The sequence below is a fragment of the Gorilla gorilla genome, chromosome 19, assembly GCF_029281585.2.
Source record: "Gorilla gorilla gorilla isolate KB3781 chromosome 19, NHGRI_mGorGor1-v2.1_pri, whole genome shotgun sequence".
In the NCBI taxonomy this organism is placed as follows: Eukaryota; Metazoa; Chordata; class Mammalia; order Primates; family Hominidae; genus Gorilla; species Gorilla gorilla.
Window position 1 is genome coordinate 26,118,304 of NC_073243.2, and position 22,210 is coordinate 26,140,513.

Below are 22,210 nucleotides of genomic sequence, written 5' to 3' on the forward strand. Positions count from 1 at the left end.
GAATCCCAGCAACTGAGCAGGCTCCAGCAGGGATGGATGAGCTCACCAGGCGATGGCCTAATGGGTTAACTCTTTGCGAGCTGCTGGCATGGGTCCTCAGACTGTGGCTTTCTCAGCTCTGCTCAGCCACAATTAGTTGAATCTTGTGAAAAATTCATGATGCTTCTCTGCAGTCTGTCTTCAAGTTTCATGGAGGCGTGCGTTCCGTTGGTGCCCGGGCAGGGCAGCTTCTCCTGACCCAGGCTCAGAAATCAGAGGACCTGGAGTTTCTGGGTTGGTGGAGGTGTGTGGTGGCCATGGTGGTGGGGATGAGTTGCCAAAGAGTGGATCAGACCCTCCGGCTGACTCAGGCTACACTGGCTCTGTTCAGTGCAGGCCTTAATAATTTGATCTGGGAACTCTCTGTGTTCTGGATGTTGGAGGGGGCACATGCAGACTTAGAAAACATCCTTGGTTGCAAGATGGCAGGGACACTTCTTGGAACTTTCCAATGCATGGGTGGGCACCCTATGTTACAGAATGCCAGGAGCCCACAACAGGACTTACCTCCATCCCAGGCCCGACATCTCAAACAGAGGCAAAAGAGCTTGTTCCCCATCGCTCTTCCAATCATTCCTCATGGTGCCCTGTTGCTTTTTATGGGATGCCTGCTGCCACAATGATGAGAAGAGAATGATGCAAATCAGTGCAAGGAGAGTGAAAAGGTTTTCTCCTCTATAAACCTTTACCAGACTGTGCTTGGGGAAGCTGGGTGTGAGCTGTTGAGTGGCCAGTTCTCAAGATGCTGACAGATACACTGAGGTCAGCAAAATTGCCTATGATTCTGGAAGGCATGCTGGCTCCTGCCCTGGCCCACACTAACCTGAGAATGTGGGCAGCTGTTGTTCCTCAGGATAACTGGTGGGTGGGCATCCTTGCTACTGGGAACAGTACCCTGAGGGGCTTCCTCTGTGGTCTGCCGGGAGGGCTTTCCTAGGAGCCATCCAAGGAAGCTGCTGTCAAGGCAGGTATGAGACTCTCCCATATTTGGCATCTTGAGTTCCTCATCTGTGCAATGAGCAGGAGATTCTGAGCCTAGAAGGCTCTGTAGAGGTTGCTGTGTGATCCATGCCTAGAGAAGCAGAGAGCTAGGAGGATGAGCCTGTCCCCTGAGCTGCTGTGAGGGATCAGGCTGAGTACGCCCTCTGTCCTCTGCGAAGATGAGCGTCTCTGCTCAGGGCAATGAGCAGGGAGAGGCCTGCCTTGAGTGTCCAGGGGAACTTGACTTTGAAGGTTTTTGAGGATGTGAGTTGCTTTGCCTTAGGTGCCTCTGACTTTATACTCAAATCAGTTTGTAAAACCAAGTGGCCTGGCTCGCAGAGGAACCCTAGAGTGAATTATTTTGCAATGCAAATAATCAAATGATTTATTTATTTATTTTTACAAAGTTCGGGCTATTCCCCCACCCTCTGCAGGGCACGGCAGTGTGGCAGAGTAATACCATTCTAAGTTAAACCCTTATTCATCACTCCCTCCATGTCAGGCATTCTTCTAAGCACTTTATATATATAGCAATTCACTTATTTCCCATACAACTCCATGAGGTAGCCATGTGAGGTATATTGCTATCTCTGTATTTGGCCTTGGACGAATTACTTCTCTGGGCTTTAATTTCCTCATGTATTCACTGAGTGGGATCATTACTACATCACAGAGTTTTTATGAAGATTAAATGAGGAAATGCTCATAGCAAGTGCTTAAAGAATATATACATAATATATATGCACATAATACACATGTGTATAAGTACATATTTAAATATAAATGTAAATTGGAGGGGCAGCAAGCATCAGAGGAGAACTGATGCTTCTCCAGGGTAGAAGCTGTTCTGTCTGCAGACCCCCTTCCTAGCAGGACAGATGAGGAGGCATGAGGAGCCATCATGGTCCCTGGGCAGCTGACTCCAGTGTCCCGGGATGAAGAGGCCACTACTGCAGCTGTGGTGTTGAAGGGAATGGGAGCAGGGATGGTCACTGCCTGGGGATGGCTCTTAGCCTCTTATCCACAGTGCCCTAACTCCCCACCCTGTAGCTGCTCCTGCTCAGCGCTGTGCCCCCTCACCTGGCCAGTCCAGTGTTGCACGAGACAGTGGTAAGGTAGGATGACCAGCCATCCAGGCTCACTGGGTACTGATGGATTTCCTGAAATGTGGGACTTTCAGTGCTAAAACCATGAAAGTTCCAAGCAAACCAGATGAATTGTTTCCTTAGTAAACACTTTTGGGCAGTGGCATGTCATTTGGAACATCCGTCCCTGTGCACATGGGCTGTCTCCTTCTGGAATGTTCTTTCTGTCAATCTTTATGTACGTATGTATGTATGTATTTATTTTTGAGACAAGGTCTCACTCCTGTTTCCCAGGCTGGAGTGCATTGGCGTGATCTTGGCTCACTGCAGCCTTGACTCCCAGGCGCAAATGATTCTCCCTCTTCAGCCTCCCAGTAGCTGAGATTATAGATGTGCACCACCATGCCTGGCTAATTTTTTTGTTTGTATTTTTTTTGTAGAGATGGGGTTTCACCATGTTGTCCAGGCTGGTCTTGAACTCCTGGGCTCAAGCAATCTGCCCGCCTCAGCCTCCCAAAGTGCTGGAATTACAGGCGTGAGCCACCGCGCCTGGCCCATCTTCATTTAGCTGACCCAGTCAGTCTGGCCTTGGCCCTGCACAGCCTCTGGGCCTTCGCTCTTCTGCTCTATTATACTTCTTGATGACTGTCTCTCTGTCCCCCACTTGCATCCCCTAAACTCCTTGGAATAGTTTTTTTTTTTAATAAAAAGTGTTTATTATGAAAAATTTTAAACACACACATGTGCGCACGTTACCTAATGAACTTCCACAATCCAGCTTCAACAATTATCAACGTTCATTCTTTTTCATATGTCTCCCTTGTATATGTACAGTTGACCCTTGAGAACAACACAAGTTTGAACTTCGAGGGTCCACTTATATGTTGGCAATTTTTCTTCTTTGAGATAGGGTCTGCCTGTCTTCCAGGCTGGAGTGCAGTGGCACTATCCCAGCTCACTGCAGCCTCGAGTTCCTGGGCTCAAGCGATCCTCCCACCTTAGCCTCCTGAGTAACTAGGAACACAGGCACATGCCACCATGTCTGGCTAACTTTTAATTTTTCTGTAGAGATGGTGTCTTGCTATGTTGCCCAGGCTGGTCTTGAACTTCCATCTTCAAGCGATCCTCCTGCCTGGGCTTCCCACAGTGCTGAGATTACAAGGAATGAGCCACCATGCCTGGCCTGGATATTTCTTCCATAAATATATTGACTTTTTTGAGACTTGTGACAATTTGAAGAAACCTACATACAAACTGCATAGCCTAGAAATATTGAAAAAATTAAGAAAAAAGATAGATATGTCATAAATGCATAAAATATGAGTAGATACTGGCTGGGCACCATGGCTCACTTGGGAGGCCGAGGTGGGTGGATCATGAAGTCAGGAGATTGAGACCATCCTGGCTCACACAGTGAAACCCCATCTCTACTAAAAATACAAAAAAAAAAAAAAAAAAAAAATTAGCCAGGCTTGCTGGCGGGCCCCTGTAGTCCCACCTACTTGGAAGGCTGAGTCAGGAGAATGGTGTGAACCCGGGAGGTGGAGGTTGCAGTGAGCCGAGATCACACCACTGCTCTCCAGCCTGGGCAACAGAGCAAGACTCCATCTCAAAAAAAAAAAAAATATATATATATATGAGTAGATACTGTTGCATTTATATGTTAATTGACTCTTCATCTTATCAGTAAGGCCTCTGGTCAATGATAGGATATTAATAATTAAGTTTGGGGGAGTCAAAACTTACATATGACGTTTTGACTGCACAGAGGTTGGCACCCCTAACCCCCACATTGGTCAAGATACTTTATTTCATTTAGTATTTTAAAGTTAATTCTATACGTCTCTTCTTCAGTAAAGCCTTGCAAATAGAGAGTTGTGTTTCCCTAACAGATGACCTCCTTCCTTCTTTTCTGAAATAATAACCACAGTGCCATCATAACCATACGTGAAGTTGAAGCATTCTTAAAGTGAATACCCATTCCACATTCACATTCCCTTGATTGTCTCAAAACAACTTTTTTTTTTTTGCTTTTGAAACAGGGTCTTGCTTTGTTGCCCAAGCTGGAATGCAGTGATGCAATTATGGCTCACTGCAGCCTGGATTTCCTGGGCTCAAGAGAGTCTTTCATCTCAGCCTCCCAAGTAGCTGGTATCACAAGCATCCGCCACCACGCCTGGCTAATTTTTAAATTTTTTTGTAGAGAGAGTCTCACTTTGTTGCCCAGGCTGGTCTCGAACTCCCGGCTTCAAGCGATCCTCCTGCCTTGGCCTCCCAAAGTGCTGGGGTTACAGTTGTGAGCCACCGTGCCCAGCCTCGAAACCACCCTTTTAGAGTCAGGTTTCTTCAAAGCAGGATCCCAGCAAGTTCCAGCGATTACTTTTAGTAGGTCTGCCTCCAGCACTTCTTTTGGCCTCTAACAGCCTTTCCCTCCTCTATTCATAACATTTATTTATTGAAGACACAGGACTTCTGTCTTAGAGAACTTCCCTCATTCCAGATTTGGCCGCCTGCTTCCTCACGGTGCCATTTATCACTTGCCTGCATTTTGCAAGGGCCGTGTCTCAATTTCCACTGTGGCCCTGGATCCTAGTACAATGCCTTGGCCCAGGAGGGGTGCCCAGTCAATGGTGAATAAGGAGTCACATGAATATTCATAAGGTACCTGGCAATGCATAGAGGGCTTTGGCCCACATGCCGTTCGGCCAGGAGCTACATTTTCTGTTTGCTTCTCCCTTGTGATTCTGGAACTGGTTACTGAGCCAAAAGACTCTGAATGCCATGGTCATTTCCATCATCCCCTTCCAACCAAGTGCTCCCATTTTCTTTTCTTTTCTTTTCTTTTCTTTTTTTTTTTGAGACAGAGTCTTGCTCTATCTCCCAGGCTGGAGTATAGTGGCGCAATCTCGGCTCACTGCAACCTCCGCCTCCCGGGTCAAGCGATTCTCCTGCCTCAGCCTCCTGAGTAGCTGGGACTACAGGTGCCTGCCACCACGCCCGGCTAATTTTTTGTAGTTTTAGCAGAGATGGAGTTTCACCATGTTGGCCAGGATGGTCTCGATCTCCTACCTCGTGATCCACCCGCCTCAGGCCTCCCAAAATGCTGGGATTACAGGCGTGAGCCACCGTGCCCGGCCAGTACTCTCATTTTCTAAGGGATAATAAGTTAATATTTAAAATTATATTTTCTCCTTTTTTTTTCTCTTTCCTCCTCTTCTCCTGTGCCCCACTTCCTACTTAGCTCTTTAGGAATGCAGTTATAACCTTTTACCTTCCCTTCACCAGACACTGCCTATAGGGTAAGCTTATCTAACTGTGTGCGTACTTAAAAGCTCCAGAGTGGAAACCTTTCCCACCAGGAGTTTGCCTTGAGAGACAAAAGCCAATTTACAACCAAAAGTATGCCTGCTACAAAACTCTCTCTCATCTGAAGAGCACCTCGAGACAAGGCCACTTTACAACCTAGTTCTGCCTGCGATGGCACCAACTTGACCACTTCTGGTAAGGCAGCCCTGTAGATAAGGCACATATAGATAAGGCACTGGAAGTTACGCAGACCCCCACCTGCTTGTTTCCTCCCCTGCATACCACGCGTGCAAAATCCCCTTCTAAAAACCCCTGCTTTCTCTTCCAAAAGAGAAGCGGTACCCTTAAGACAGGAAGCCTGTGCTTCTTCCCCTGAGCTAGCTTTGGAACAAAGTCACTTTCTTTGTAGCAGATCTCGGGAGCAACTGAACTTGCAACCCAGCTACACGCTCCCTCCCGCCCACGCCAAGGCAGGGGAATGAGCAAATAGGAACCTTCAGGGTAACTTCAGAGGAGGCGACTGCCCTAAGCAGGAGTTTCCACAGGACCCTGGGTATCTCTTGCCAATGCCAGTGCAGAGGAGGAGTGAGGTTCTAACCATGGGAAGGAGTCCGGGGTGGGCTGTCAGCACTGGCTGTCGGTGACAAGCCTAACAAAGAGGTGCCTACGTTGACATCCTTGTCTTCCACTGTTTGTTTTGGTGTCTTTTTATTGTAGTCTAATAACCATTAGGTAGCTCATTGTCCTAACCAAACACACAGCAAGCTGAAAGAAAACACCACCAACTTTGGGAAACTATTGGAAACTGTGCTCAGAGGGCGTTCCAGCCCCCTCCCAAACTGCACCCAAGAGCAGAGCAAGATGCAAAGCCAGGGGAAGTAAGGGGGGAAGCAGGCTGGGAGGGAGGGGCTCCAGCCCCAGGGTTGGGGTGGAGGAGAGGAGGCCCCTTTTGCCCATAAGACTCTAGGCTCCTTCCAAGGAGGGCAAGAAGCTTTTTTTTTTTTTAAACCCAGGGCCCAGGAAAGTTATGCAAAGCAATTAATCAACTTAGGCAGCCCAGGGAGGGACCACCATCTTCCAACTGCTCCACCTCCCACTACGTTTGTCTTTGCCTCCTTTCCCTTCCCATCAGGGTTCATGACCAAGGAGACGGAATTCTGTGAGCCTAAGTCTCTGCTGGTCTGGTCCTCTTGGCTCTCTTGAGAGACCCAAGTACAGGTGTCTTCCCTGACTCTGGCTGGGCTCCGTAAGCTGTCTTGAGGCTACACAGCGTCTAAGGCGTTATCCTTAACCTCCAGCTCCCTCCGGCTTTGCTTTTCTCTCTCTTCTTGACTCTTCTGAAGTTTTTCCTTGTTCCTGTCTCTCTTCCTCCTGTCTGCTGCAGCCTCACACACCAGACAGTTCTCAAGATGTCCTTCGGGGGAGCCTCCAGGAAGGTCTGTCCCTTCTCTTTCTCGGTGCATATAATTGAGCAGTGACGTGGGAGACAGCAGCCCCCTGGGCTCTGCGCCGGGAGCCGGGAGTGCTAAAGCTAGGGCAATTGTGTATGGGGAGGTGGGGACGGGGAGCTGGGGACGTGAAGAATGAAGAGACTGGTGGAGTTTACAAGAAGTAGGAGTGGGAATGGCGGAGGAAGGAGCATCTTTCTTCGGGGAAGTTCCCAGGGCAATCAGGCAATCGTTATCTGCTGGCACCTGCCCCTCCTGGGGTGGGGGGCGTCAGTCCCAGGAAGGAGCTGGGGCTGGGTGGGACGCGGTGCCCAAGGGCGGGGCTGTGGTCGAGGGCGGAGGTGGCCTCCTCTTGGGGTGCGCCTGCCACCTAGTGGTGAACTTGGAGCAGTGCTGCTATCTGAAGTCGACTTCAATTATTCCTTCGCGATCTGTCTCTGGCCTGGTAATTCACGGTGGACTGGAAATTAGAAAATCGAATCTTACACATTGCTGATAAATACTATCTCACAGTAATATTCATTGCAATTTCAAAATGTCAAATAATTAAGACCTACTAGTTTTTAAATAATTTAAAAGACTCATGTAGTCATGTATGCATCTCACCATCAAATATTGATTACATAGGTCTCTTACATACCAGACACTGTTTTAGGTTAGGCATTGGAAATAAAGAGAACTATACAATTTATGTGAAAAAACAGGCAACTGAATCAACAATTCCAATCTAGAAGCAAAACCTCTTCAATACAGCCATGTCTGTGCTGCGCAATTGAGAATACAAAGGAGAGGCTTGGCAAGACAGGGAAACCTTCTCTCTACAAAAAACAAACACCGCCCCCAACAAAATTAGCCAGGCATGGTAGCGCGCATGTGTAGTCCCAGCTACTTGGCGGGGCTGAGGTGGGAGAATACTCTGAGCCCAGGAAGTCGAGGCTGCAGTGAGAGGAGATGGCACCACTGCACCCCAGCCTGAGTGACAGAGCAAGACCTTGTCTAAAAAAGAGAAAATACAAAGGACGATTGGCATAGGGTGGTGAAGGGAGAGGCTTCCTCAAAAAGGTAATGGTTAGTCTCAGCACTTTGGGAGGTCGAGGTGGGTGGATCAATTGAGATTAGGAGTTCGAGACCAGCCTGGCCAACATGGTGAAATCCCATCTCTACAAAAAAAATCCAAAAATTAGCCGGGTGCGGTGGCACACACCTGTAGTCCCAGCTACTCGGGAAGCTGAGGCAGGAGAATCACTTGAACCCAGGAGGCAAAGGTTGCAGTGAGCAGAGATCCCACCACTGCACTCCAGCCTGAGCAAAGAGAGTGAAACCGTGTCTCAAAAAAAAAAAAAAAAAAAAAAAGAAAGAAACCCAACAAAATAAAAGAAACAAATGAAGGTTGGTGGATAGGATGAGGCTTGAAGGACATATAGGAGCCAAAGAAAAGTGATGGAGGTGACAGAGGTGGTGGTGATGGTGGTAGAAGTAGAGGTGATGACGGAGATGAAGGTGGTGGTGGAAATGGAGGTGATGGTGGAGATGGTGATGGTGGTGGTGGAAGTGGAGGTGATGGTGGAGATGGAGGCGGTGGTGGTGGAAGTGGAGGTGATGGTGGTGGTGAAAGTGGAGGTGATGGTGGAGATGGAGGTGGTGGTGGTGGAAGTGGAGGTGATGGTGGAGATGGAGATGGTGGTGGTGGAAGTGGAGGTGATGGTGGAGATGGTGGTGGTGGAAGTGGAGGTGATGGTGGAGATGGAGGTGGTGGTGGTGGAAGTGGAGGTGATGGTGGTGGTGAAAGTGGAGGTGATGGTGGAGATGGAGGTGGTGGTGGTGAAAGTGGAGGTGATGGTGGAGATGGAGGTGGTGGTGGTGGAAGTGGAGGTGATGGTGGTGGTGAAAGTGGAGGTGATGGTGGAGATGGAGGTGGTGGTGGTGAAAGTGGAGGTGATGGTGGAGATGGAGGTGATGGTGGTGGAAGTGGAGGTGATGGTGGAGATGGTGATGGTGGTGGTGAAAGTGGAGGTGATGGTGGAGATGGAGGCGGTGGTGGTGGAAGTGGAGGTGATGGTGGTGGTGGAAGTGAAGGTGATGGTGGAGATGGAGGCGGTGGTGGTGGAAGTGGAGGTGATGGTGGTGGTGAAAGTGGAGGTGATGGTGGAGATGGAGGTGGTGGTGGTGAAAGTGGAGGTGATGGTGGAGATGGAGGTGGTGGTGGTGAAAGTGGAGGTGATGGTGGAGATGGAGGCGGTGGTGGTGGAAGTGGAGGTGATGGTGGTGGTGGAAGTGAAGGTGATGGTGGAGATGGAGGTGGTGGTGGTGGTGGAAATAGAGGCGATGGTGGAGATAGTGGTGGAGGTCTTGGAGGCAGTAAAGTTAAAGGCTGGAGGCCATGCAGGCTGTGGTTGTGAAGGTAGAGCTGATAGAGATAGAAGTGGTTGCAGTGGTGATGAAGGTGGTGATGATGAGGAGAGTCGCGATTGTGGTGGTGGTTATAGTGTTGGTGAGTGTGCTGATGATAGCACTGTTGTTGTTGGATGTGTTAGCTTTGGTTTTGGTGATGGTGATGAATGTGGATGGTATTGGTAGAGGTGGGTGTGGTGGTGGTGGTGGTGGTCATGGTGTAGTGGTAGTGGCAGTGAGGGAGCTGCAGATGGAGATGGAGGTGGAGGTCTGATCTTCAAGTCATCCATAGCTGCTGCTACTACACAGGTCACTGCTGATCCTCCACCGGTTCCAATCTTTATGGCCTTTCCAGGGTTGGAGACTCTCACCTCTACTTCTACCCATTCTTGGTCCTCAGAAATCCTTCTACTGCTTCCATACTGCCTCAGGGCACAAAGAATTGCTGAGCAGCCATCGGAGGTGATACGTCTCTAGAGATATAAACAGCTCCCTCTCATTAGGATCTGGTCACTTCCCTGCTTCTTTTCTGGAACTCCACTTGGAGTAAGAAATTTGTTCTTCTTTGCTGTACTTTTTCCAAGATGCAACTGAGTTATTCATCAATATGGGCCTCAGGCCAGGCAGTGGGTTGCAGGGACCCTGTGTTGGGAAAACACCAATGTCTGTGTTTTCTTCTTACTCTTTGTTATGTGTTAAGTATGCCCCCACCCCCAAATTCATAGGTTGAAGCTGTCGTAACCCCCAACGTGATTGTATTTGTTAAAGAGGTAATTAAGGTTAAGTAAGATTATAAGGGCCTTAATCCAGTAGGATTGGTGTCCTTAGACGAAGAAGAGGCACTAGGCGCATGCCTACACAGAGGAAAGCCATGTGAGGACACAGCGATAAGATTGCTGACTGCAAGCTCAGGAGAACTTAGAAGAAACCAATCCTACCAGCACCTTGATCTTGGACTTCCAGCCTCCAGAACTGTGAGAAAATAAATTTCTGTTGTTTAAATCACCCAGTCTATGGTAGTTTGTTATGATGACCCAAGCAGAATAATGCATACCATGATTCTCTTCCATTCTCTCAACTCAGGACATCCTTTCCCAGTGTTGGGGTGGTGGAGGGGAATGACATAGATGTTGGTGGATGGAGAGAAGGCCTTCCTGTTGTTAAGACTTTTTTCTTAGCTCCATCATCCATGTGACGCGCCCTTGCATTCTTTTTAGTGTCTGGGCCAGTCTGCCATGGCTTTTCAGAAGGCAGGGCCCAAGCACACCTTTGGATTCAACCTGGGTGGGTTCTAACCAAGAATACCAGTGAACACACCCCATGGAAGGGGCCTCATCAGTAGAGGTTGTATTCCGAATACTTGTGAACATTTTTTGGTCTGAGATGAACACAGCATTCCCTCTTTGGAGCACTGTAGGCATTATATTTGCAAAAGGGAATAATGTTAGGCTCCTTCAGAAAAACAAAGTGGTGCACCAGCATCTCAGCTGTGGAAAGAGCTCAGACCTTGGTAACGTTTCAAAGTACCATGGATGTGAGGGACAGTCAGTGACCACAGAAGGAACTTGGCCAAGGAAAAAGAGACACATAGTGTCAGGCAAAGCTCAGAAAATTTCAGAGAATTAGACTGGGAGGCAGACCATCTCAGCCTGGAGCTAGCTTACTTTTGTACTTCTTGCATGAGACAGTCCACATTCTTACTGTTTAAGCTGCTCAAAAGGGTGTTTCTGCAACTTGCAGTGGAAAGAAATGTGTCCAGAATCTCTCAAAACCCTGAATACCACAGTGCATCGGCAGGGCAGGCTTTATATGGCCACAAACAACAATAACACTGGAATATTCTATTCACTCATTCCCTCAGGTCATGGTTTCCTACTTGAAAGCACCATGGATAAGTCCCTTTCTGCTGTTTCTCCCCAAAACAAGGACATGCATCATGATTTCTTGAAGATTCCACCATTAGTCATAGATGGGCCTGAAAAATTGTACAAATTAGAAGTTAGTAAGGCACCTTCACTGGACCTCTGCTATATCTCTAAGTATATATTGGGATGGGGAAGGGTGAGTGAATAATTACAATAATAATTAATAAGAACAAGTTCTTTTCAGTCCGAGTTGCATTTAAGAAAGGCTATGAATTCTTCCCTGATCAGTCCAGAAATGCATCCCTGGAGCTATGGCTATTGAGTGATCTTTGTTGTAACATAGTTTTCCTTAAGTCAGATTCATTGGGAAGAGGACTGCCTTTAAGTCCAATCCAAGGGATAAACAGTTCATCAAATATAACAGTTTATTTGTCTACATGCTTCGTTCCCTTCTAGTCAGTTTAGCTTCTCCAGGGCAAGAGATTCAGCCCCTGCCTCCCTGTCTCTAGCACATGAATTCATTCAAGAAATGTTTCCCCACTACCAGGCTCCAGGATGCTTCTGTTGCATGGGAAATCAGAGACACATAGTGCCTGCTCTTCCCGAGCATTCAGACTAGTGAGAAAGGTAAGCATTAAATAGGTCATTACTCCAGTAATTACTCAATAGTGACTAGAACGAAGAGGTACTGGAGCTATAAGACTATACCATGGGAGGACCTGACCTAGTTCATAGAGTATCATGGAGGCGTCCCAGAGCAGGGACCATTTCAATAGAGACCTACAAGCTAAGGTCTTGGCATTTGGTATCCTGTTAGCAGGGGGAGGCTCTGAGCCTGGGTAAGACTGACTTAGAAAGGTACTTGGCAGGAGGTCAGAAAACCAGGCAAAAGAGGCTCAGATGAAACTGGAGTCATAAGCAGGGGCCAGAGCTTGGTGCACCTTGTAGACTATGATCAGCCATAATAGAGTCTTTGTACATGCTAGCTTCCATGCATGAATGAATGAAATATCAGAAAGGTGTCCTTCCTTAGGTACCCTTGGGTAGCCTTATGTGGGTTTCAGGGTAGCAACACAGTAGTGAAAATGTTCAAGCAAGGGTGAAGAAGGAAATATTTCTACGTAAGCCAAGGAGGAGATAAGAATGGACATGGGCAGATTGTAAACTTCTTGATGGAGCAGGGACACCCCAGGGTGGAGATAGCCTGAGTTAGATATCAGTCTTTGGTGCCTGTGGAAGTGATAATGAGGTAGGATCAGGCCTACAATTCACCTCCTTCTCCTCCAAGATCCAATTCCCCTCCTTACTTTCTTAAGATACCAACATGATCTCCTGAGGGCAGGGTCTAGGGACTTTGCCCTCAGGAGATCATGCTGCCCACTTTAGAGTGCCTTGAACAGTCTCAGAGACAGACCTCCCTCTGTGCACCAGCCAGGAGGTGCTGTGTATACTTAACCATGGACTATTCCTGAGACTAAGACTTATAGGGTTCACCTGCAATCTCTCTTTCTAACAGTTGCAATTTTGGTGAGGCGGAAGGGGGCGGCAGAAATATTTCTATATTTGGTAGAACAGTCTAGGCTGAGATAAGGAAAGGATTCCAGTTCGAGACCAGCCTGGCCAACATGGGGAAACCCCGTCTCTACTAAAAATACAAAAATAAGCTGGGCGTGGTGATGTGTGCCTGTAATCCCAGCTACTGGGGAGGCTGAGGTAGGAGAATCGCTCAAACCTGGGAGGCAGAGGTTGCAGTGAGCTGAGATCACGCCACTGCACTCCAGCCTGGGTGACAGAGTAAGACTCCATCTCAAAAAATAAAAAATAAAAAAGGAAAAGAAAAGAAAAGAAAAGAAAAGGATTCCAAAATGTCAGTGGCTTAACATAATAGAAATTTATTTCATGCTCTCATAGTAACCTTTGGCATGTCTTCACCTTGTCAAGGCAACTCTTTTCTACTTGATTCCTCAGGGACCCAGGCTCCTTCCATTTGTGGCTCTGCTCTCTCTTATGGCCTTGTCATTTGTTGTCTACACTGATCTGGCAAAAACAGGAAAGTCGGGTTGGAAGGGAAAATGTTTGGAGGAGCATATGCAGGTCTTTTCGCCAAGCCTACAAGTGGTATATATCACTTTTATTCACATTCCATTTGAGAGCACTTAGTCACATGGCCACACTTAACTGTAAAGAAGGAGGGGAAATATAGTCTAGCTCTGTGCTCAAAGAAGTGATAAGTAGATTTTTGTGGAAAACTAGCAGTCTCTGCCACATCGATGACCAAAATTAATATTTCATAGTCTCCCTTTGTTTTAGTTATTTAAAGCTATGTAACAAAGTATCCCCCAAATTAGCAGATTAGCACAATAAACATTTGTTACCTCACATTGTTTCCGTGTGTCAAAAATTTGGGAACAGCTTAGCTGATGTTTTCAGCTCAGGGTCACTCATGAAACTGTGGTCAAGACTTTGACCTGGGCTGCAACTCATCTGAAGGCTTGCCTGAGGCTGTGGACTTGCTTCCCAGGCGGCTCATTCCTAGCTTCAATGGGTTGGGGACATTCATGCAGATTGTTGGCAGGAGGTCTCAGTTCCTGCATGTATGAACGTCTCCACAGGGCTGCTTGTGTGGCCTCACAACGTGGCAGCTTGCTTCCCCAGAATGAGTGATCCTAGAAAGAGGTCACAGTATCACTTATTTAATCTCGGAAGTCACACACCATCATTTCTGCCACATTCTATTTATTAGAAGCAAGTCACTCAGTACAGTGTGCACTCAAGGGGAGAAAAGTTAGGCTCCACTTCTCAGAAGGAGGTTTATCCAAGTGGAAACATTTAAAAATTACCACGTTCTTAAAGAAGGATGTGGTTTTGAGACATAGTTCAGGAAAATGAAACACCAGGAGAAGATGCAGTTGGGGTTTCCAGGAGCATCTCCTAAATACCTGGCTTGTTTTCCCTTTACACCTTCTGCTTTCTTACCATCTGGACTGTGAGTGCCACTTTTATTGCTGCAGTGGCCCTCTGAGGACAATGAAGAAGTCTTGTGGGTGGAACTGAGCAGTAAAAAGGGTGAAAACAGAAATAAAAGGAAATTGGAGCATTGAGAATATTGTGGAGCCGCCAGGACAGCCCAGGACCTTCTACTCCTGAACTAAATGATTTAAAAAAAAATCATTATCTGATTTAAGCCACTGCATGTTTTTTTGGGGGGAGGAGAGGATTTCTGTCACTTACAACCAAATTCTACTTACAAACAAATATAACCAATTCCTAACTGATGCAACTGCTATGTGTTAGGCAGTCCTAGGCACTGGGGAAAGAAATTCATGTGAAAAAGTCACTATCGGCTAGGCACCGTGGCTCACGCCTGTAATCCCAGCACTTTGGGAGGCCGAGGTGGGCGGATCATGAAGTCGGGAGATCGAGACCATCCTGGCGAACACGGTGAAACCCCGTCTCTACAAAAAATACAAAAAAAATTTAGCCGGGCGTGGTGGCGGGTGCCTGTAGTCCCAGCTACTAGGGAGGCTGAGGCAGGAGAATGGCATGAACGCAGGGGGCAGAGCTTGCAGTGAGCCGAGATCGTGCCACCGCACTACAGCCTGAGAGACAGTGAGACTCCGTCTCAAAAAACAAAAAAAAAAGAAAAAAAAGAAAAAAAAGAAAAAGTCACTATTCTCAAATGCAACACAGATACATGTTGGGTAGCATAAAACAAAAAAGGGACATCTCACACAAAACAAGCAGAACTCAAGGCTGTAGAAGAAACTCACCAAATAGAATAAAAGCCCCATGGAAGAGTGATTTTGGCCTATGATGTTTATTCCTTTATCTCTTATACTTAGCACAGGATCAAAGGCATTCACATAATATGTATTCAATAGATAAAATGGAAGTGGAGCATATCTTCAAATTAAAATAAAATGTCTTCTGTAGGGAGAGAATGATGATGAAGGACTTCCTGGATTTCTAGCTGGGTTGGAGGACAAAGCCAGTTGGGTGGGGCACTTAGGCACTAGGCTCATATGGGGAGCCTCAGCAGATGGAGGCAAGCTGTGGGCACATCTCGTGCGGGTGTCTTTGCAGTCGCTTTCAGAGCACACAGGGCTTATTGTGGCATTGATTACTGGAGGCTCTGGGTGTTCAATTTGGCTTGAAAATGCCTCTCCCGAAAGTCAGAATAGCAATTAAGAAAAGCGTGGTGAGAGTACTAACCCATTTAATTAATGAGGTCATTTGTTTTGCTGAGAATCTTACTGAGGTCTATGAGGAGGACTTGCTGCCGTGGATTACAACCCCAAAGGATGGACGTTTTTTCTGTTTAGCCCTAAAAGTCCAAATCTCATCCTGCAACGCCAGTCACTGGTTTGAACTGACATTCACTTGTCCTTTCACACTAATTTCTCTGCGGACCTGTTTGATTTAAGCAGTCCTCCCTGGTGTGAGGTTCTCAAATGGATTAGATAATTTCAGCCAGTGTTTGTAGTGTACTGGACCCCTGTCCAAAGAATAACAATGAAATTAAACAGCTACAATGTCCTGCTTTTTCCCCTCTACAGTAACAGAGGACAAAATCCTGGAACGTGTCTCCAGCATTTGCCAAGCCAGTGACTTTCACACACTCTTATCTATTTACATCCAGTTCATAAAGATGACCTCGGTAATAGAGACCCATGCCAGCGCTCTGCAAGCTTCACTAGGACCTACAAAAGTAACTGAGAGTTTAAAAAAAAACTCTCCAAAACTCAGAAAGAAAATATTAACAAAATCTTTTTCAAGGTAACATTAAGTCATTGAGTCCACTAAAATTCAGTGCATGGTTATATTATCATATATAAATTATGTCCAATGTGGGCATATTTTGATTGCTATTTTTAATATGCTGTGAGGTTGAGTGTCTCCAAATATGAAGATAATTCGTGACCTTGAAAGTTCTAAAATGACCTTGAGTCTACTTGCTTCTTGAAATCTAGGTAAGGTTATTCTTTGAACTTCCTATGGAAGTTCAAAGCCCTCCCTGTGATTTCTGCAATTTCTATGTTTCTGCCTGGGCATGGCTTATAATCACGTGGAGAGGATGTTAAGACAAAAATGGCTGGGCTTGGCCCTCATCAATTCTGATTCAGGAGGTCTGTGGGGAGGCCCAGAATTTGCATTTCTCACAAGCTCTTAGATGATGCTGATGCCACTGGCTCTTAGACCACACTTGTGTAACAAGCACTGCCCTGGAGCAGTGGTTCTCAAGGTGTCTTGGTCCATTTGTGTTGCTACAAAGGAATATCTGAGGCTAAGTAATTCATAAAAGAGGCTTATTTGGCTCATGGTGTTGCAGACTGTACAAAAATCATGGTGCCAGCATCTGCATCTTCGAAGGGCCTCAGGCTGCTTCCACTTATGGTGAAAGGGAAAGGGGAGTCAGCACATGCAGAGATCATATGGTGAGAAAGGAAGCAAGACAGAGAGGAGGGAGGTGCCAGGTTCTTTTTAGCAATGAGTTCTACAGAGTGAAAACTACTCATTTTCACCAAGACCGCACCAAGCCATTCATGAGAAATCCATCCCTATGACCCAAACACTTCCCATTAGTCCCCATCTCCAATATTGGGTTCAAATTTCAACATGAGGTTTGGAGGGTTCAATATCCAAGCTGTATATACCTTAAGACTTAGCATCGGAATCACCTAGAGAGCTTAATAAAACACAGACTGCTGGCTGTCATCCCAGAGTTTCTGATTCAAGAGGTCTGGGGTGGGGCCCCCAGGTTTTCATTTCTAACAAGTTCCCAGGTGATGCTGATGCTGCTGGTCCCAGAATCAAACTTTGAGTAATGGTTCTTCAGAGGACCCTCCTTTGATCCTCCTTCAGCTGTGCCCTTCCCTACAGGGGAGTCTTGGGACCAAGGGACCATCCTCTTCCCCACTAGACCCTACTCTGGGTACTTGAGATCCTTGTACAACTAGCCTTGAGCCCACTTCCAGGGCCTGCATGGGGACTATTCATAGGAGATGGGAGGGGAGTGGATGGAGTTGGATGTACAGGCTGGGATGTCCACATGCCATGTGAGGTCCTTGTAGTTCAGGATGGAGCCGAGGTTGAGAAGAATGGGGGATGGAACCAGAGCCCAAACATTCCTGTGCAGGTAGCATCATTTCCTCCATTTAGGACCATCCTGACCAGAGATGAGAAACATGACAATTAGGAACATAGGTTCTCAAGTCACGCATACTTCCATTCAATCCATGACTCTGAACTCTTTCCCGCGTGACCTCAGGTAAGTTATTAAACCTCTATGAACCTAGTCTCTGCATCTGTAAAATTGGAATAATGCCAAATACCTACCTCATTGGTCTTTTGGCAAGAGCTACTGCAGTAAGGTATATAAGGCATTTAGCATGAGCCTTGGAATGTAGTAAACGGTTGAAACTATTGCTCTTGCTGTTGTTACTATTAGTTGCTGCTTTATTAAGTCCTGTGGTGGGGGGAGCACCTGTTATTCATCACTGTCTTCTTGCCTTGTGCCAGAGAAATCAAGGCACCTTCTGAGCAGGATTTAGGCTCCTGGTGCTCTCCTCTGGCTGCTCTTTGCTCCATCCTGCTCACAGCCCAAAGTCCTATATTGAAGACCATGAATAAAGGATATTAGAGTTTAGAAGATAACATGCCTTTTTTGTAAATGGCTAATCTGAATGAGCAACTTCGTAGAAAATAGTACTTTCTTGCTTCTGTAATTAGAAGGTTCATGAATCTATTTGTGGTCGAGATAGTAACATTTATGAAAAATAGTGCATTCAATTATTTGACCCTTGCTCCCATTTTTCAAAGGTTTAATTTATGTTTTCTTTGCTTTGTGACTGCTTTAGATACAGTGATGAAATATGAGTGTCTTTGTGAGTGCTTAGGCAGCCCCCATGGATGTTGGAGTGTGGACCTGTGTGAATGAGTGCCTCTCCTCATGTATATATGAGAATTCCAACCTCCAGCAGCAGCAATGATAACCTAACTTGTACTTTCACCAGGCTTTCAACAGGGCCATCCAGTCGTACTTTCTACAATGATGAGAGTATCCTTTCTTTGTGTTGTCCAAAATGCAGCCACTAGCCGCATGTGGCTATGAGCACTTGGAAGGTGACCAAAGGGACCTTAGGTGAAAATTGAATTCTAAATTTTGTTTACTTTTCATTAACTTAAATTTAAATAGTCACTTAGCATTAGTAGCTACCATGTCGGGCAATGTGGATTAAGAAGGTACTTGCTGACTTGATCTTTGCTACTTCTCTGAGAGAGGAATGGAGAAATGTATCATCTTATTGACAATGAAACTTTGGAGTGGAAAGGTGGTGTGACTGATTTAAGATCACAGTGCAGTGATCACACGTGGGTATGAGGCAGGCGGTCATCCACCCCATCACCACAGGTAACCTGCTTCTTCAGAGCCTGAGAAAGTCTAATACCTGAACTACTAAGAAAAAGACAAACACTTCAATAGAAAAAAATGGAGAGGATAAAAAAGTAACATTCAAAAATTCAAAAGCATTCTTACATACTAGGAGTAATCAATTAGAAAATATAGGCTTTCGATATGAAGAAAAGTTGTGAAACTGTCCAGAAGGCCACAAAGGAAGATGTGAATAAACAGAGACAAATTGTGTTCCTGGTGGGAAGCCCCAGTAGGTCAGTTCTACACAAAGTAATTTATAAATACAAAGCAATTCCCTTAAGAACCTTAGGGATATTTCATGGAGTTTTTCAAACTGAAGAAAAAAATGCACCTGGAGTAGAAAATGTAAGAGAATAGCATAGACATTTAAAAATATAAATCAGAGGCTTGGAGGGGCAGGGAAACACATGACAAAGTTATAATAACTAAAACAATATGGGGATGGTGTGTAAATAGCCTGAAGGACAAATGCAACAGAGCAGAGAGTCCAGAACGAACCCATGTATGTGTGGGAACTAGGACGTGATAGCAGCAATGCCTCAGGCCAGTAGGAAAAGAAGGCAGTTCTGTCCTGCACTGTGATTTATAGTGAAAAATTCAAAACAAAAGTCCCACAATAGAAAATTAATAAAATATCTTTTAAGACTATGCATTCACGAGATGACAAAATAAACCATTTTAAAACTATGATGTTACTAAATGACAAAATGATAAACATTATTTATGGAGACGTATATGATATACTGTTCAGTGAGCACAAAAACACACTTTACAAAATAGTAAAAAGGGCTGGGCATAGTGGCTCATGCCTGTAATCCCAGCACGTTGGGATGCCAAGCAGGGGCGGATCACCTGAGGTCAGGAGTTCGAGGCCAGCCCTGCCAACATGGCGAAACTCCATCTCTACTGAAATAACAAAACAAAACAAAACAAAAAACCGTAATCCCAGCTACTCCAGAGGCTAAGGCAGGAGAATCGCTTGAACCTGGAGGTGGAGGTTGCAGTAAGCCGAGATCATGCCACTGCACTCCAGCCTGGGTGACAGAGTGAGACTCCATTTCAAAAAACAAAACAGTAAAAAGCATCGTGTGATCCATGTTTGCTAAATACATTCACATATATGGATACTTCTACTTACGAAAGTCACAAATATAGACATCTATCCTGACCCAACTTTTTTTTTTTTTTGAGACGGAGTCTCGCTCTGTTGCCCAGGCTGGAGTGCAGTGGCACGAACTCGGCTCACTGCAAGCTCCACCTCCTGGGTTCACGCCATTCTCCTGCCTCAGCCTCCTGAGTAGCTGGGACTACAGGTGCCCGCCACCACGCCTGGCTATTTTTTTTTTTTGTATTTTTTAGTAGAGACAGGGTTTCACCCTGTTAGCCAGGATGGTCTGGATCTCCTGACCTTGTGATCCGCCTGCCTCGGCCTCCCAAAGTGCTGGGATTACAGGCGTGAGCCACCGCGCCTGGCCTATCCTGATCCAACGTTTAAACTTTATTTTTATATTTTTGTTTTTAAAACTATGGAATGCTTCACAAGTTTTTTGTTATCCGTGCACCGAGGCCATGCTAATCTCTGTATCATTCCAATTTCAGTATATGTGCTGCCAAGGTGAGTACATGACTTAATTTTTTAGGCCAATCTTAACTGAGGTACTAAACAATCAGCAGCTTAAGCCTCTACTTGGTTGGGTTAAGCGTTAAGCCATACCTCCCAACTTGACTTCAGTGGTCTATCCCTGATGGCTGGGCTCCCACGTGGCTTCCTGAGATGCCTTTGAAGTTGACCACATTCCCAACCATGTGGGTTTAGGAAACAGCCCTACGGGTATATTTTTCTCTAGATCATAACTCTTCCTCGTGATCTTTCTTTTTTCCTTATCCGCTACACCAGGTCCTTCCCTGTTTGGTCTAGCAAGCAGAGATCAGGGGAGTATCACATCTAAATAGATTCCACTAACATTCCAAGGGAACTGGAGTGGCTCTTTCTGAAAAATAAGAACATGTAAAACTCTAGAAAGACCACGGGAAGAAAAAATGTTTTCTCTAAAACCCTTGAGTCCACATCCTCCACTCTTAAGTGGGGAGCCCAGAACAATCTTTCCAATCTCTTATTCACCTTTTTTTTTTCTTTTTGAGACGGAGTTTCGCTCTTGTTGCCCAGGCTGGAGTGCAATGGCACCATCTCAGCTTGCAGCAACCTCCACCTCCTGAGTTCAAGTGATTCTCCTACCTCAGCCTCTTGAGTAGCTGGGATTACAGGTGTCCACTACCACGCCCAGCTAATTTTTTGTACTTTTAGTAGAGACGGGGTTTCACTATATTGGCCAGGCTGGTCTCGAACTCCTGATATCAGGTAATCTACCAGCCTTGGCCTTCCAGAGTGCTGGGATTACAGGCATGAGCCACCGTGCCTGGCCTCTTATTCACTCTTATATCCTCCCAATAATTTTTGGACTTAATGAGGAAAGTGTGTTGTTTGAACACTGCGCTTGGCACATTCAGCTTCACATTCACAGCCAGTGCCCATCTGGGCCAGTTCTCACGTCACTAGCTCATTTTACTGTATCCAGATCATGGCAGTTTACCAGGACACATCACTTCTTCTCCCACTCACCCTCCTACCCATTCCTGCCTCTGTTTCAGAGGGACGCATGGTGGTAGAGCCCTGATACTGCTGGATATATCTAGAATGAATTCCCAAAACGAATTGCTTCTGAAGAGTCCCCAGCCTGGTGGCTGAGTGAGCGAGAATTAAGTGTCAGTGAAGGAACTAAATTACCACTTATTGCTTCATCCATATAATTAAGTTAATAATTAAAACATGACTAGCAGGGGCCTCATCCACCAGGAATCATAATATGCTTCTTTCTTAGACCATTGTCACAAAATATGAAAACCACATCGGTAATTGTTCTCAGAACTGCTTAGCAACCTCAGCTTTAATTGTCAGCCAGCTTATCAGAACATGCAGTTAATTATCGTGTCTCATACCTAGAATGTTCGGCATGTGAAAGAGTTCTGGAGATGGATCTTCCCTGCAGTGAGATTGAGTCAGATGGATCACCTGCAGGGGAGTTCACCCTGGGAGAATATTTCAGAATTTTCCTGCTTCTTCCTGGAACCAGCCTCTGTTAGAATGCGTGATTCCGTGATGAAAACTTACAGATTTTCCATGGAGGAGAAGACGTCTTCTTGATCATATGTCCATTGTTATGGGACTGTCTATTAGTGGTACAGTTGCTGAGCCAGCCCAGGTTTAGTATTCTCATTAATAACAGGAATTTGGATGCTCATAACAGTTCTAGGGGAAATTTATGAGTGATGACGTAAAATAAAACGCTGGATCTGAGAACGAAGAGATTAGTTCCATGGCCAGTTTTTATGCCACTAGCTGTGGGCCTTTCTTCAAATCTTATCTCACTAAACCTCAGTTTCTTTTCTTTTTTTAATTATACTTTAAGTTCTAGGGTACATGTTCACAATGTGCAGGTTTGTTACATATGTATACATGTGCCATGTTGGTGTGCTGCACCCATTAACTCATCATTTATATTAGGTATATCTCCTAATGCTATCCCTCCCCTCTACCCCCACCCCACAACAGACCCCGGTGTGTGATGTTCCCCTTCCTGTGTCCAAGTGTTCTCATTGTTC

General features: G+C 45.9%; 1 non-coding gene across 1 annotated transcript; it reads right to left on the minus strand.

The window, feature by feature from the left end:
- Window positions 1-20,070: 20,070 nt before the first annotated feature.
- LOC115931312 (U6 spliceosomal RNA) lies at window positions 20,071-20,173 on the minus strand. The gene has a single exon (XR_004067821.1). It is a non-coding gene; the product is annotated as a U6 spliceosomal RNA (small nuclear RNA).
- Between the last annotated feature and the right edge of the window lie 2,037 nt (window positions 20,174-22,210).